Source organism: Oncorhynchus tshawytscha, linkage group LG08 (genome assembly GCF_018296145.1).
Source record: "Oncorhynchus tshawytscha isolate Ot180627B linkage group LG08, Otsh_v2.0, whole genome shotgun sequence".
Classification (NCBI taxonomy): domain Eukaryota; kingdom Metazoa; phylum Chordata; class Actinopteri; order Salmoniformes; family Salmonidae; genus Oncorhynchus; species Oncorhynchus tshawytscha.
Window position 1 is genome coordinate 49,354,824 of NC_056436.1, and position 12,033 is coordinate 49,366,856.

A 12,033-nucleotide genomic window follows, 5' to 3' on the forward strand; every position below is an offset into this window, starting at 1 on the left:
CCTCCTTGCAAAACAGCTCGAGCTCAGTGAGGTTGGATGGAGAGCATTTGTGAACAGCAGTTTTCAGTTCTTTCCACAGATTCTCGATTGGATTCAGGTCTGGACTTTGACTTGGCCATTCTAACACCTGGATATGTTTATTTTTGAACCATTCCATTGTAGATTTTGCTTTATGTTTTGGATCATTGTCTTGTTGGAAGACAAATCTCCGTCCCAGTCTCAGGTCTTTTGCAGACTCCATCAGGTTTTCTTCCAGAATGGTCCTGTATTTGGCTCCATCCATCTTCCCATCAATTTTAACCATCTTCCCTGTCCCTGCTGAAGAAAAGCAGGCCCAAACCATGATGCTGCCACCACCATGTTTGACAGTGGGGATGGTGTGGTCAGGGTGATGAGCTGTGTTGCTTCTACGCCAAACATAACGTTTTGCATTGTTGCCAAAAAGTTCAATTTTGGTTTCATCTGACCAGAGCACCTTCTTCCACATGTTTGGTGTGTCTCCCAGGTGGCTTGTGGCAAACTTTAAAAGACACTTTTTATGGATATCTTTAAGAAATGGCTTTCTTCTTGCCACTCTTCCATAAAGGCCAGATTTGTGCAATATACGACTGATTATTGTCCTATGGACAGAGTCTCCCACCTCAGCTGTAGATCTCTGCAGTTCATCCAGAGTGATCGTGGGCCTCTTGGCTGCATCTCTGATCAGTCTTCTCCTTGTATGAGCTGAAAGTTTAGAGGGACGGCCAGGTCTTGGTAGATTTGCAGTGGTCTGATACTCCTTCCATTTCAATATTATCGCTTGCACAGTGCTCCTTGGGATGTTTAAAGCTTGGGAAATCTTTTTGTATCCAAATCCGGCTTTAAACTTCTTCACAACAGTATCTCGGACCTGCCTGGTGTGTTCCTTGTTCTTCATGATGCTCTCTGCGCTTTTAACGGACCTCTGAGACTATCACAGTGCAGGTGCATTTATACGGAGACTTGATTACACACAGGTGGATTGTATTTATCATCATTAGTCATTTAGGTCAACATTGGATCATTCAGAGATCCTCACTGAACTTCTGGAGAGAGTTTGCTGCACTGAAAGTAAAGGGGCTGAATAATTTTGCACGCCCAATTTTTCAGTTTTTGATTTGTTAAAAAAGTTTGAAATATCCAATAAATGTCATTCCACTTCATGATTGTGTCCCACTTGTTGTTGATTCTTCACAAAAAAATACAGTTTTATATCTTTATGTTTGAAGCCTGAAATGTGGCAAAAGGTCGCAAAGTTCAAGGGGGCCGAATACTTTCGCAAGGCACTGTATTTTGATTTCCCCATGATGTCAAGCAAAGAGGCACTGGATTTGAAGGTAGGCCTTGAAATACATCCACAAGTACACCTCCAATTGACTCAAATTATGTCAATTACCCCATCAGAAGCTTCTAAAGCCATGACATAATTTTCTGGAATTTTCCAAGCTGTTTAAAGGCACAGTTACCTTAGTGTATGTAAGCTTCTGACCCACTGGAATTGTGATACAGTGAATTATAAGTGAAATAATCGGTCTGTAAACAATTGTTGGAAATATGACTTGTGTCATGCACAAAGTAGATGTCCTAACCGACTTGCCAAAACTATAGTTTGTTTACAAGAAATGTGTGGAGTGATTGAAAAACAAGTTTAAATGACTCCAACCAAAGTGTATGTAAACTTCCGACTTCAACTGTATGTACTAACCTGTCCTGGATACATATAAGCCATGTATTGGTAAGGAGACAGGCATTATGGGTACTGTAGTACATCATGCCCCAAGCCACAGACAGCATTCCCTGTCATCCCCACTCTCATCTCAGCTCAGTCTGTATTGATCATAGCTGATCTCCGCTACATTACTGTATTAGAGAGGCTGCTTTGGGAAAGCTTAATGGCTGGCAACTCACACTCATCCACTGGTAGCCATTCTCAACCAGGCTCTGTGATGCCATTTTGTGACTGCATTAACATTGAACTTCGATATGGCCAGGGCAGCGTGGATCATTTTAGGAGATATTCTAGCTCAGAAATAAGAGCTGGCTTCTTATGGCATCAGATTATTTTTAGACATGTTTTCTGTGGCAATTTGGGGTACCGTGAAACTTCCTCCATTAATTAAGTGAATTGTGAGTACATAATAATCAACATATTTTACATTCTACAGAACTATCTCCATCCTTGGCTGCAACCTTTTAGAACCCAAGCCAATATTAGCTACAAAACGGCACAATACAGACCAATCCGCATGCAGAATATTTATAATTTCATGATGGCACCATGGTTGTTGTCTAACACATGTGAAGCCACTTTCTCACAACATCAGTCCAAGCAGCCATCCTGTATCTGGTTTTGCCCTTCATACCTCACACTGTTCTCATGTCCTCCCCACTGGCCTTGGCTCTATTCACAACTGTGACATTATTATTCTCAGCTTCTGAGGTTCTGAGCTTGTCTTCTAAAGCATTGAGCAAGGCATTTTGATTAAGGTTCTGATCTTGTCTCTGTAATTGTGGGCTATTGCATATGTCTGAGTCAGAAGCCTAGCAGACAAGATCCGTCTCTGTACCGGAGTCATGGAAGGTATGGACAGTTTTAATGACGAACAAGGCTTTGGCATTTGAACAGAGGTTCTGAGATAGTCTTTGTAACTGTGGGCACATGCATGTGTCTGGGTGAGGACTCAGAGCATAGCAGACACAGGAGTAGTCTGTGTTCCTGGAGTCATGAAAGGCATAAAAGGCAGGGCACAGTTTTCCACACCACTGACTGCAGAGGCCCACTTCACTCCCGTCCAACCACAGACAACAGTGCAACTGGGCCGTCTGGGAGCCAAGGATCCGAAAACCGTAAAGAAAAATCCTTATCTCCCAGCGTCAGAATGGCTGATTGTATTACATGGCGCTGCATTGCAGGCCCAGATGCTATTGAAGACGGCAGTGTAACAGATTGTATTAAGCCAGCTGTGAGCGATACTCTATAAGGAGAAGAAGTAGAAGTTAGAGTTGGATTCAAATTACTGGTTGGTGGTCATTTGTATCCAGGTGTCCTCTCAGCAACTATGCTGAGAGTTTTCCTGCGCTGCAGGAAGTCCAAATGAGCTTCATGATTTACATAAATTCACTGAAAATCTGCGCTAACATACTGCTATATTAACAGTGTGTTATACTTTTCGTGAGGCCTACTTTTGTCCTGTTGCTGCAGGATTCTTTATGCCACGACAACACTGGTCAAATTAAGATCCGACATCTGTAGTATTAGGCTTGATGTGTCCCGCAGTCGAAGCACTGTAATGTCTTTTTAAGGCATGTTACCTCATTAAGGGTGGGTCTGGACCATTGCAGCTGGAAAGAAAAACATGATGCCGTAGATGCATGTGCAGAGGCCACATAATTATACTGTGCTCTTCTGAGATGTCAGTTGAAGTTGGTGGAAACGTTGCTACTCCACCTACCATCTCTTCACTAAACAAGAAAAGTTGCAAGTAGCACTGTTTCATCTGAATGAAGAAGCCATCATTGCTGAAATGAATACATTTCAGGGAAAAAAAACTCTACATTTCTCTTGCCGCCCACATACGTGATGTTTCCATGATAGACACAGACATTTAACAAGAGGCGCTACTGAACCATTGATGGTTTTAATGGGAAATTACAATAACATTTATCTTTAAAGACGTGCAACATACTCCTGCAGTGCTGACTTACTTGAGAAGCCTGAGCATATTTGTTGTCCTTACTAAGAAAGGATCCTAATTTTCAAGATGATGGATTCTGTTGAATTTCCATTGTATTTCAGTAAATAGCCTTGCTATGGCACCAATAACCCAAGGCACCCTGTTGACACTGCCAACCCTATTCCCAGAGCTGTAAAGATTCCACCTCCTCAGCTAACAGGCCTGATGTTGCATTAACCGAGAACGTTATTAATAGGAAGGTGTGACTTCATCTTCCACACAAACCACACTTTTTTAAATTACCATAACGGGCTGGCTGGGGGCATAGTGGTGGGAATCGAGTGCACCCGCCCATTCCTCAGGGCTAGTGTAGGAGGGAAGGAGAGAGAGAGAGGGAGGGAGGTAGGTAGGGAGAGATAGAGAGGGCTCTGGTGGGCATTTGGTTATGGGGGGAGGTAATAGAGCTGGCTAAAGATCCCACGAGGCAGAGGAAAAAGAGATTTGGTAGGGAGGTAGATGGGAGCGTGCCGCTCAGAGTGTTCCCCAAACATGAGTCAGATGTGGTCTTGATCACCCTGGTTTACAAACCAAACAAGCCTGTGAGACTGACTATCTTGCATCCCTTAACGTCTCATGATTCTTTGTAAGGCATTTGAACTAGGGATGATAATCATGCCGATATTAACAGTGACTTGAAAATACTGACATGGCCTGTGTATTTTTAAATAATTTGTCACCTCAAGCTGACAGATGGAACTGATTAGTGACAGAATAAAGGAAACACCAGTATAAAGCGTATTAACAGGGTATTGGGTCCCCACGAACCAGAACAGCTTCAATGCACTTTGGCATGGATTCTACAAGTGCCTGGAACTCTATTGGAGGTATTCGATACCATTCTTCCACAAGAAATTCCATCATTTGGTGTTTTGTTGATGGTGGAGGAAAACACTGTCTCAGGGGCCAGTCCAGAATCTCCCATAAGTGTTCAATTGAGTTGAGTCTGATGACTGTGACGGTCATATGGTAACATCGTTTTCATGCTCATCAAAACCATTCAGCGACCACTCGTGCCCTGTGGATGGGGCCATTGTCATTCTATGGGGGCATAGTCAGGGTAGCCACAATAATGGCCTGCCCAGCATTTTTTACCCTAACCATGATGTAGTGTTAATTGCTTAATTAACTCAGGAATCACACCTGTGTGGAAACACGTGCTTCCAATATACTTTGTATCCCTCATTTACTCAAGTGTTTCCATTATTTTGGCAGTCACCTGTATATAGCTCTGTATTATAGATAGCTCACATAGAGCAGTGGCCGAACAAGATCACATCAGCATCATCAGTCACTGTAATGAAATTCACCCAGCTCACAGCTCTGGTTCCCCCGTACCTCAGAACAATGGCCTGCCAGTCTCAGCTTGTTTGTGTGTGTGTCAAACAGTTGCGACATTGGGAGAGCTGCGGGTTGCTCAATGGAAATGGAGAGACGAGTATGGAAACGTGATGCAAATCCACCCCTGGGTCAACACAAAGGTCCCTCAGCCAGGCAATGCAACGCAAGAAACACAGGGTACTAACTCTTTCAAATGTGGCCAATGTCCACCATGCACTTTTAGCATGAACAGTCAGAAACGCACAGTTACTGTTAGACGACTCAACTCAGTTCCACGATTTACGATGGAATTGAGGGTGACTAGCGTGAGCTCCGATGTCACATAAAATGATATATATATTGTTTTTTTTTAAACTATGGATTTCACACAGCACCCACTTTTACCATCAACATGATATATTGCTGAAGGCTATTGATACTGAATGGGTCCATGTATGGGTCTTCATCCTGTTCATCCGGCTAGCTAGAGCCTGCAGCATCCCCCACAATAAAGGAGGGGTTGGGGGGAGTTTCAAACCAGAGGTGTAGAGTTCAGATAACCTCAAGCACATTTTGACCTGTTTCAGCCCATCTTCCCATCATTAAGGCCCTTAGATGTGTGTGTGAAGCCGCTAAACCCCTAAACATTTACATTTTAGTCAATTAGTAGACACTCTTTTCCAGAGCATCTTAAAGTAGTGAGCAATGTTCCCTTTTTTTTCCGGCACTAAGCAAATGTCAGGTCTGCTGAGTGCAAACTTGAACGTTGTGAAAATTCTGTGCCAGTTCCGGCACGTGTTTACTGTGAACACTGAGGCTGTACCCACAGAAGGCTACTGTGGCTATTTGATCATAATGTAAGCCTACCAAGAGTGGCCTACCATCAAAAACAATGGAGAAAAACGCATCCCATAACATTTTAAGATGGACATAGATGTTCATCATTCAGCCTACAGTAGCAGCCAATGTGTGGTGTTCATCAATGCCTACGTTCCATTAGTTTTAAAGAAGAAAAAAACACATTAACCTGTTTATCCACTTGTCCTTCAGACAAGGAGGTGACTGAAAATGTTGTGTTTGATGCAAGAAACCACTTTACAAAATGAAATGAATTATTATTCCCATACAATTATTACAGCGAATCAGACAAATTGGCTATTGGCTACTTAGCTTATTCAATACCGCCTCAAAATACAACACTTCCCCTTTAAAGACAAAAAAGCTCTTTACTTGACTCGCTTTTCAAAGATGGCTAGAAATGCATACATTTTGTGCTCTTGTTGGAAGCAATCACTCCCCCATTGTTGACTAGAAATTGGCTATAACTGGGTAAATAACTCACTAACTAGCAAATAATATGAACAAATGTGCACTACATGCAGCTCTCACTTTGATCTCCAAACTTGAAACCGCTCATACTTTATCCTAAACACAGTCCAGTTCATAGTGAATGGCACAGATCCATATATGGGAATGGCTATTTGCATATAGGCCTACTGCAGCTCTGATTCATTATGGCGCACTGGTCTGTGTAGAGTACTGGCCTGAGTCGTGCCTGTCAATGCAATACAATCCTACTCCAACAAGCTCTGCCTACAAGAAAATCTCTTGCACAGTTAGTTTTGCATACTAAATCTTGCATAGTTCGTTTTGTTTATGTCTATTACATCGAAAGTGGCTAATATTGCATTGATTCGATCACAATTCCCACAGTAGAGCGAAACGTTGATAGTGTTAACTAAAATTGTAGAAAGTTGAGTAAAGTTACATTTTTGTTCTTATTTGTGCAGGCTCATATTTCTTCTGTGTGGCAGTCTGAGGGGAGCTGTGTGCAGTTTACAGGGAACATTGGTAGTGAGCGCATATATTTTCATACTGGTCCCCCATGGTAATCGAATCTACAACTCTGGCATTGCAAGCGCCATGCTCTTACCAACTGAGCCACACAGGACATCGAGGAAAGGGACCATAACCTAACCTAGAATTGCCAACCCAAACCGGTTCCTGTCACACCCATTACCTGAGACCATGTCATGTCATCCCCATCACCTGAGATCATGTCATCCCCGTTACCAGAGATCCCCTATAGACTATGTGAGAAAGAAAATTGTTAATGTGTCATAACAACACTGATGACAAGCCAACAGCATGACACAGAGTGTGCTTATTTACCCATCAACCGCAATACAGCTCAAACAAACTGCTGCCCTTGGGTCATTCAAAGCCAGCCACAGGCTGGATTGTGAAAGGAGAAAATGTGAACCAGAACAAACCCAACCCTCGATTGTTCCATATGCAGGCATGCCAAGCCTGGTCTGATTAAATCCACCCCTCCTCCTCCTCCTCGGCCAGGCCTAATGACCTAATTACAGGCTAAGACTTGTTGACTCTGTATTGTGTGAGGAGCCAACCTGACACTACTGCTTCCCTCCCTCCTTTCCTCCCTCTCTTTATCTCTCTGACTCTCCCTCCCTCGTGACAGAAACTCTCTACAGTCCCTCAATAAGCCAACAATGGGCTGCTCTGGTGTGTTGTGTGTTTGTCTCATGTCATGGCCAAACCTCAGGTACTGTGCCTCATTTACAAGCCAAATCAAGAGGCCAGGGTGAGCACGAGGCAAGATTTGGGTCAGATGCAAATTCGGGATTGGTACGGGGCACAACTGAGCTATTCACCAATGTTCCAACTGGGTTATTGACTCATGGGATTAAATCTAACATTTTCCAGGTGTAGACCCTGATGACCTAGACCAAAACAGTGACCTCATAACTAGGACTTTTCATGAGCGAGATATAGAGAGGGGTAAGGGGGCAGCCTGGTTTTGTCTCGTTGCCATGATCATCAGCCTGGCATAGCCTGCATGAATCAGGACAACAATCACAGAGGGCTGATTTGGTAACATCAGATCTACAAGGTAGAATATAAACTTCACAAATGATATGGAAGAAGATTATTGAGCCAACATTAAGTTAAACTGCTTTATTTTGGGTCTTTCGAGGTCTGTTGGATCCATACAACAAAATATATGGGGCACTTTATTATTAGTGTGTCACAGAGACATTTCCAACTGCCAACTTCAATAAAGGCTCCGTTTGCATGTATGAATGTTGTTTAAACAGTCCCATGTTTGCTCAGTGGCGTGTGCACAATGTGTTGTTTGGACCATTTCTGAAGCTCATGAGCAGTTTGTCAGTGCAGAGCATGTTTCTGGTGAAACAGGAAGCAGGCTTTTATCTCTGCTGCAATTTTTAGCAACAGAAACCTACCACAACTGCATAGAAGATAATGGTGGTACAACACCAGCTTTTTTGTCATCCCCCGTGAGTTGCATTGAGTACCTGCTGATCCTCATCTGCCTTACAGAATGAGCAACATTCGTGCAGGGCTCCAGTGGCCTGATTAAGTCCTGATATGCAAGCCTGAAATCAAACAGCAGGGAGTGGGGAGGAGCACCTTCTAGAATCTAGATACTATAGCAATGAATTACTTTTTAAAAGAAAATATTCTAGTGGTAGGCTAGAGCTAGACCAAAGCAAAGTCGGTGAGAAGAATGCATAACCTTTTCAGAATAATGGCCTAAGGTCTACTCAGAGTTGCCATGAAAGATAATTACAAGTTTTTCTACACCATGACCAACTGTAAACTCTCATGTGGGCTTGGTCGGGGGGGGGGCTTGCAAAACATGCTTCACTCCCTAGCTAAAGCGCGCCATATATGGCAATGACTCGAAGACGTGACATCGAACATACAAATGATCATTCTCACAAACAATATATCTTTTATTTGCAATTAAACCTCGATAGAATCAAAGCATACATTTGTAAAAACATTGCTTGAATCTACTTGGCATACCTCAACAAGCATATTGTATCTAAGGTGTGTCAAGAACATTGAGCATCACGCAATCCACCCTTTAGCCAGAATAGATTCCAACCCTACGCTCGCTTACAACTGCACTGGGGTCGGACAGGCTGGGGTCGGACGACTCGTTCAATCTTCTCGGTATAACAGTTGGGATAATGGGACAATTCAGAGTACAATACATTTCTCATCATTGGATTGAGGTACGTTTTCTGAGCCATATCTGGCGCCACTGTGTCTTAATCTAAACAGGATCCTGTCCGACCCCAGTGCAGCTGTAAGCAAGCATAGGGTCAGAATCTATTCTGGCTATCCACCCTTTAACATCTGAAAGACGTCTTTTAAGTCTGAGCTCAATGTCGGTCTACACTTTTACTGGAAAAGGATGAAAGGGTATAAAGTACGTTGTAATAGTGTTATAAATGATTTTTATGAAAGGTGTTTGATAAAGTTTTAGTGCTGCCCAAAACAAAATTGTCACTGACAGCAATGGGTACATGTCTTGGTTGGTATCTTTAAGAAAGTGTGTTATGAAATGTGTCATGTATGAAAACACACAAAACATGCCACAAAAGCTGAGCATTGAATTGTATCAACATGACATTTTCTTGCCATTGACTTGCCATCTTACTTTTAATTTTCTTGTGACACATTTGCAATGTAGAAAACCAAATGAGGAACACATATGGTAAACACATAACCCATATAAACAACTCTAATTGGTTTGAACCACCTATTCACCCATAAAGAAGCAAAATAGCATCAGAAATTCAAAGAAACAGCTCAGTCACTAACCTCAGAGACAAGGGGCTTGGGTGTCGAACTCCATGTTAACAGTAGAACACATGACAGATCTAAGTGACTTTAAAAAACTGAAGGGGAAAAAGTGATACCACTGCAATTTAGAAAAATAATCCAAGTTAGGAAGTGCCTCCAGAGAGCAGAGGGACACAGTGCTGTACAGAACGTGTGGAACGCTGACCTGCCCTCTACCTGAAAAAGCGAGGCAATGGCTGCTGTTTGAAATTTCAAAAAGGAGAAGTGTAGTGAAGCAACTTGCCTTGGCTCTCCCTGTGAGTCATGTAGCTCGACATCCATTGGTGGGTGAGCCTTCACGCAGAGTGGCTGCACCTGGCCAATCGCAAGTCAGAGTGGGCTCTGTATGCAAATCCTTTCAGGTGAGTCACGGCAGGTGTTGGGGATTGGCTGAGGGATGGATGTGGGGGAGGGGAGAGCGAGGACGGACCAACCAGTAAGCCACACCTTGAGCAAAGTTTTTCCTGCGGAGGAGTGCTGGGGTGGAAGAAGGGTGCTGTAAATGCATAGTTTAGTTTACCATTGGTCTGGTATGCATTCGTTTGAGGACACTTGGACTTTGACCAATCACTATAAAGCAGTCTTGTCTTGGTCTGTAAGGAAAATGGTTCAAGGCATACACAAGACATGGGACACACTTGAATGTAAAAATATGGGTCAGAGAAGAATACAAGCTCGTTTTCATCCTTAAGCTTTCAAAGCAGAGTTAGAAATGAGTTTTGAGGTCATTAAGGCAGAGCAAATGAGACAGTAAGAGGTAAATCCAGGGGAGTAGCTCTTGTGGCAATAGAGGCCACCATAAAACCAACTTTTTATGGGGCTTCACTGGAAGGTACAAGAATAGTGGGCTATAAAGACCAAAGCAGTCTCACCTGACCACAATTAGACATCAGAGGCAGGCCACTGGTCTTAGCTAACGCCTCAGCACAAGTGGGTCTATAGACCCCTCCTCCCCCCTTGTACCCACCTGGATGATATAATGCTAATGCATATGAGTGACCGTACTCGTGTAGACACAAATACAGACACACACACACACCAGGCCCCAACTCATCCTGCGCTGTGCTCTGATGTATGGGCCTTGAGATAGCTTGACAAGCATCTTTATTTTATCAGAAACAATCAGACTGACAAACAGGAAGTTGAGTAGTTCTGTTCTGTGTTTTTTTTTCACTAACCCCTGTCTCCTTGACCTGCCGCCACTCCCGCAGAACTCTCTCCCTCTCTCTCTCTCTCTCTCTGTGTGGGTGATTGTGTGGGCAGAGACAGGTGCGCTGGAGTCAGAGCAGATACCCACCAGCTGCAACCTGTTCCATAATCAAGACCTCTACAAATACTCAGCCCTGCCACTTCCATGCTGCCAGATCGTAATCTCTGCTCAGTCAGTCTACGTTTCTAGCCATTTGTTACTATTCAGATCCTGTTGTGCCTGTTTTCCTTGCCAGTTTTTCTCTCCGCTACAGTTCTGCCCGCTCTGACTCTGGTCCCTGTCTCCAGTCCCACGTCTCGTCATCCTGCTACTCTGTCCTGGATTCCCCACACTACCCTGTCTCAACCCCTCTCGCTCCAACCTCAGCCTCCGCACCTGGTTTCCAGCGACCCGCCCGAGCTTCCCCTGACCTGCACTACATCTCCCCCCTGTGTTTCAATAAATACCTTGGTTACTTCATCCCAGTCTCCTCGTCTGAGTCAGCTCTTGGGTTCCCCTGTTTCACTCCGCTTAACAAACCCCAATCTGAGAGCATTGTGCTCTGGTCTCGCATCTATTAAGACTGTGACTCCAAGGTTTAAAAAACCCCAGGGTTGTTAGATGGTGAGAGATGCAAACACACCAACACACACCACACACAAATGAACAAGAGATCATTATCTAAACCCTGAAGATAAACAATTATCTTTGTGGCAACACTAATCGATCTCAGGACCATGGCTGGAGCCTGGTGGAAAGTTGCTTTAATAATTTTGCAGTAAATAGTGTGGATGTGCTGATTATTTTCATTATTCTGTGAATAGTGTCCGATGGTGTATTTCAATTAGGATTTTTTGATGGCAATGTGGCTTTCCCTGAGGTTAGTCCCAGTCCTATCAAAGACTAAGAGAACATGGGGTTAAGGTCTCTCATTGAGAAAGTTGCATTGTCTTACCAAATATGAATCGACATATAGGTTACTTTTGTACAAGCAAACTTAAGTCTTGGTAGTATCTGGGTGTGATACTACAGCTTGGATTGATATCTATAGTACTTCTGTGAGAAGTCCCAGTAATCCATTCCCTCCAACTTCCCCCC

At 43.5% G+C, this 12,033-nt stretch overlaps 1 protein-coding gene across 4 annotated transcripts in view; it reads right to left on the reverse strand.

Annotated features, from left to right (window-relative positions):
* The window catches only part of LOC112256385 (ETS-related transcription factor Elf-1), an 83,048-nt gene that overhangs the window by 52,980 nt on the left and 18,035 nt on the right, over window positions 1–12,033 (reverse strand). Inside the window, exon 1 of one of the 4 annotated variants that reach the window (XM_024429600.2) lies at window positions 9,726–10,005. The exons of 1 other annotated variant lie outside the window; for it this stretch is intronic. The gene's annotated coding sequence lies outside the window, so the exon portion shown is untranslated. Of the gene's footprint in view, window positions 1–9,725; window positions 10,006–12,033 lie in introns of those variants that run through there. 2 more of the 4 variants (XM_024429602.2, XM_042325593.1) reach the window with 2 other exon arrangements.